The sequence below is a fragment of the Rhinopithecus bieti genome, unplaced genomic scaffold (genome assembly GCF_001698545.2).
Source record: "Rhinopithecus bieti isolate Rb0 unplaced genomic scaffold, ASM169854v2 scaffold_6063, whole genome shotgun sequence".
NCBI lineage: Eukaryota > Metazoa > Chordata > Mammalia > Primates > Cercopithecidae > Rhinopithecus > Rhinopithecus bieti.
The window spans coordinates 1,254,139-1,259,570 of record NW_016805186.1 but is presented as its reverse complement, the minus strand read 5'-3'; the positions used below and the strand labels follow the sequence as shown (position 1 = coordinate 1,259,570).

Below are 5,432 nucleotides of genomic sequence, written 5' to 3'. Positions count from 1 at the left end.
GTTGTAAATATGTCAGTTGCTTTTTTTTTTTTTTTTTTTTTGAGATGGAGTCTGGCTCTGTCGCCCAGGCTGGAGTGCAGTGGTGTAATCTTGGCTCACTGCAATCTCTGCCCCCCAGGTTCAAGCAGTTCTCTGCCTCAGCCTCCCTAGTAGCTGGGATTACAGGCACCCACCACCACGCCCGGCTAATTTTTGTATTTTCCATAGACAAGGGGTTTCACCATGTTGGCCAGGCTGGTCTTAAACTCCTGATCTCGTGATCCACCCACCTCAGCCTCCCGAAGTGCTGGGATTACAGGCGTGAGCCACTGCACCCAGGCAGTTGCTTTTAATTTCTTTACAGTTTCAGTTATTTGAAGTTATATTGTCAGGAATAGAATATGGCCAGTATTCATAATCTGAAATTTATTAATAAGAATATTTTCCTTTTATTAGGTTGGTGCAAAAGCAATCGTGGTTTTTGCCATCAAAATAATGGCAAAAACCGTGATTACTTTTTCACCAAGCTAATATTATTTCTTCTCTTGAATTACATTTTGTCTGATACTGATGTTGCTTCCATTCCTCTTCTTTTGCTTTCATTTTCCCAGTATATAGTTTTTTCATTCATTTATTTTCAACCTCTCTGTAATCAACATTGGATTTTTAAGCCCCATCTGAGCATTTGCCATTTATCAGTAAGTGTAACTGTCATATTTTTTGAGATTGCAGATTTGTTACACTAACTTCTGCTGTCTTATTTGAGTTTCCCTTCACTATGCTTTCTTTGCCATTTGTCTCCCTTTTATGACTAGTAAGCAGGATAGGATTGGCAATACTGTAGTAACAAACTAGCCCCAAGTCTCAGTGGCTTCTTACAAGAGGCATTCGTTCTTCCTCCTGCAATGTCTTCTTTAGATAATACAATAGTCCAGGGCAGCCCCCTCCCTGCAATGATGCAGGGTTCTAGACTTTCTCCCAGGGCTGAAACTAGGATGAGGCAAGTAAAGCACTCCGGATGCAAAATTTAAGGAGGTGCTCTTTCTCAGGTTCATGGTCACCTCGCAAGCCTCACCTTAGTCCTGGCCCTGCTTTTTCCATCTAGTGGCTGCACTCTTCAACACGAAGCCTATGCTGGTTTGCCTCATATTGAGTAATTGAGCATCAAATTTGATTACAGTGTAGCAAAGACAAATTCATGTCTGCAACTTAAAAATAAGCTACAAGTGCAGGGCGCGGTGGTCACGTCTGTAATCCCAGCACTTTGGGAGGCTGAAGCAGGTGGATCACGAGGTGAGGAGATCGAGACCATCCTGGCTAACATGGTGAAACCCCGTCTCTACTGAAAAAAAAATCAAAAAGTTAGCTGGGCATGGTGGCGGGCACCTGTAGTTCCAGCTACTCGGGAGGCTGAGGCAGGAGAATGGCGTGAACCCGGGAGGCAGAGCGTGCAGTGAGCCGAGATCACACCACTGCACTCCAGCCTGGGCAACAGAGTAAGACTCTGTCTCAAAAAATAAATAAATAAAAAATAAAATAAAAATAAGCTACAAGAACAAGAGTAGTCATTTTCTGGGGTGGGGGTATTGGGAAGATGTTGCTCAAAGGATACAAAATGTCTTTTCTGTATCCTTTGATGGAAAGTAAGATAGGAAAAAATGTTCAAGGGATCTATTGTACACCATGTATACATGCTGTATTAGTAACAATGTATCATATTCTTTAAAATTGATGAGAACAGGTTTTAAGTGATCTCAGCACAAAAAATAGTAAGTATGTAAGGTAATTTATATGTTAATTAGTTCGACTGAGCCATTTTACAATGTATATATATTTTAAATGTCATTTTGTACCCAATAAATATACACAATTTTTTTGCCAATTAAAAATTAGTTAACTAAAATAAGTAAAAGAATAGCCATTTTTTGCAAACTGCATATAAAAATACTAGTTCTACCTGTGGATTAGTAAAACATTGACATAAAAAATGCACACAAAACAATAAACATTTTCTAAAAGTACATACAAACAAAAAGATGCACATCAAACGTATTAGGAAGGTTGCATATGGGAAGACGGGGAATAGAAATGGGAGGTGGGAATGAAAGAAAATAAATGAGAGAGGGACTGTGTATGGATCAATGATAATAACTCAATCCTCTATGTCTTTGACAAAGAAGAAGGAGAAGGAGGAGGAAGAAAAGGAAAGTGGGATAAAGGATCAGAAAGGGAAGAAAATAGAAAAAATTAGAGTATGACTGCCAGGGTAGGCCTGTTTTATTATTGCTGGGTTTTTTTGTTTGTTTGTTGTATTTTTAGTAGAGACGGGGTTTCGCCGTGTTGGTCAGGCTGGTCTCAAACTTCTAGCCTCAAGTGATCAACCCGCCTCAGCTTCCCAGAGTGCTGGGATTACAGGTGGGAGCCACCACGTCCAGCCCCTGTACTGCATCTGGCCTCCATGGTAGACCTATATTTTGATGGAAGTAGTATATATGTAATTTGCTACTTATTAAGTAAATTATACCAATTCCAAATTTTACAATAGCCATGATAGAAAATTTCAGATTCTTGTCTATAAAAGCTTATTTTACAGCTGCCTTTAACTATTCTAGTTTATATTTTAGCTAAGGCTGGTCTTATCAATTAATAAGACTGGAATCACATACATTCTGACAAAAGAATTTCATATTTTTATGTTAAATTGTTAAAGAATTCCAAACTTCATAAAAGCAAGCTGATGATTACTTGAGTTTTAAAATTAGTATCCCCTAGAATCTTTTTTAATAAACCTGTTTGACCTCATCTGACACCCTTGGGCAGGTAACTTTGCTGTTACCAAATCTTTGTTTAACAATTCTCAGCCAGTGAAGGTGCAGACAGCTCACGGCCAGTGAGGTTGGAAACAGAGGAGTCGTTGGGACATTATAGCTTGACAGAGAAGCTGACCTCCAGGTGACATGGGCAATAGCCTTCAGAAAATCAGCCCACTGGGTACCTAACTCAGCAATATTATTTTGCATTCCTTTTTAGACTAACTATATACATCCATAGTGCTTAAATGCTGTTCATTCAGACCTTTTGTCTTCTTGCTTAGATCCTTTGTTACTAAGTCAATATAAAACTTTAACAACTGCTAACATGTGTCTTTGAGAATTGTGCTCTTACAACACTGAATGTGAAATGTTGTCTGATCCTTTGAGTTATTTGGCTAAATGGCCACAACAGTTATACTATAATCCTAATGTCTCTAAGATTTTGGAAATAATGTAATAAACATACTACCATGCTCTACTAAAGACAAAGAATATCAAAAGAAGTTTTAAGATCTGGCTTTATGATATTTTCAAGAGATAGCCTAAAAGAGAAAGTTGAAGTGAAGACAGACAGACATATATATATATATATATGATATTTATTCATATCCACTAAAATAGGCATTAAAACAAGTAAGTATTACTAGAAATAAAAGCGAGTTAAAAGGCTAAATTTATCAGGAAGTTATAGCAATTGTAATCCTGGATTGCTTACTAAAATAGCTTTACATAAAACTACAAAGGGAACTGAAAAATACCTATCAGAGTGGGAGATTTCATTTTACCTTTTCAGTAATTGTTGGGTGAAACACACAAACATTTGGCAGAGATACAAATTACGTACACCACATAAATAATGCATCTGATCTAAAGGCCGTGTCTAAACACAGAACAGGGGCAGATGATGTTCCTTTGAAAGTTGGCTCTTTGAAAACACTGATAATCCTGACAAATCTCCAGCAGAACTGATCAAGGGAAAGAATAGAGCACAGGAATAAGCGGCAATATGAGACAATATGAGGAATTTTAAATGAGTGTAATTAGAGGTACAGCCAAGATTTAAAATGTAGAAAAAGGGTTGAAAGAGGAGAGTGAGCACGCACAGTTCATTTTGCTGCCTATTGAAACCCTTTTAAACCATAGGAAATTATGTGTGTGTGTGTGTGTGTGTGTGTGTATTTTCTCCTTTTAGCTTTTAGTTTTTTCCTAGGAAAACAGAAATGCATGGGGAAGGTGACAACAAGAGACAAGAGCAATCCCAAAATGTTTGTTTTTGGAGACAGGGTCTCACTCTGTTACTCAGGCTGTAGTGCAGTGGTGTGATCGAGGCTCACTGCAGCCTCATCCCCCTGGGCTTCAGTGATCCTCCCACCTCAACCTCCTGAGTAGCTGAAACTACAGGCATGCACCACCATGCCTGGCTAATTTTTTTGTGTGTGGTAGAGTTGGGGTCTTGCTCTGTTGCCCAGGCTAGTCTCAACTGCTGGCCTCAAGCTACCCTCTCGCCTCAGCCTTCTAAAGTGCTGAGATTACAGGCATGAGCCACCATGCCCAGACCTGGCCTACGAAACTTTTGTTGCTAGAAAATGGATGGGCAAGATCTCAAATCCTAAACCAGCAACAGAGTACGCTGAAAACTGACAAAATGCATACCAGTAAAATCCTCAAAAGTCTCAGGCACTGCCAGTACAGAACCTGGGAGAGAGAAGCTAGACTCAGGAGGCTTGGGTCAGAGTGAGAAGTCATCATCTCCGGATGCCATTCTCCACTCCAGGCAGGCACTGAGGACAGGGCCCTCTCTGAGAGTGAGGAGATAAAGCAGTGGGTATGCATCGAGTGCGATTCCAGAACAGCAGGTGGCCTTCACTCTACAGGCAGGAGGTAAGATGGTTTTTCTCTGCGAAATCTGACCCACCCCAAGGAAAAGGCCTCAAGGCGCTTGCTTAGGACTCCTCTCACCCTGATCATACTCACAGATTCAAGACCCACTCAACACAAGGAATGTCCAGGCAGGTTCCTAACCTGACCTAATCAGACAACAAGACAACAGGAAGTGTCTATGAGCAGCAGCTAACTTGAAAGACAGACTGCCAAACAAACGCAGGAAAGAGCAACTTGGTGGAACAGCGCCAGGCAGGAGACAACCTTTTTTTTTTTTTTTTTTTTGAGATGGGCTCTCGCTCTGTTGCCCAGGCTGGAGTGCAGTGGTGCAATCTCGGCTCACTGCAACCTCCGCCTCCCGGGTTCAAGCAATTCACCTGCCTCAGCCTCCTGAGTAGCTGGGATTACAGACGCACACCACCAGGACCAGCTAATTTTTTGTATTTTTAGTCGAGATAGGGTTTCACCATGTTGACCAGGCTGGTCTCGAACCCCGACCTCAAGTGATCTACACACCTCGGCCTCCCAAAGTGCTGGGATTATAGGTGTGAGCCACTGTGCCTGGCCAACCATTTTTAAAAGAAGAAAAAAATACCTTCGGAGGAATTAGAGAAGCTACTACATCTATGAAAAGAAGAGGCTGCTTCACAAATGAAAATTCAGAAGTATAAAAAATTTTTAATTTCTTTGAAAATTTTAATTTTAAGAAATTGAAAAAGAAAAGAGCAAGAATGAAAAAAATGCATTTGAGAGGATGGA

The 5,432-nt window shown here is 40.4% G+C and overlaps 1 protein-coding gene across 4 annotated transcripts in view; it reads right to left on the bottom strand.

Moving 5' to 3' along the window:
* Positions 1-5,432, bottom strand: part of HSD17B3 (hydroxysteroid 17-beta dehydrogenase 3) — a 59,455-nt gene that overhangs the window by 33,160 nt on the left and 20,863 nt on the right. The window lies entirely within an intron of this gene.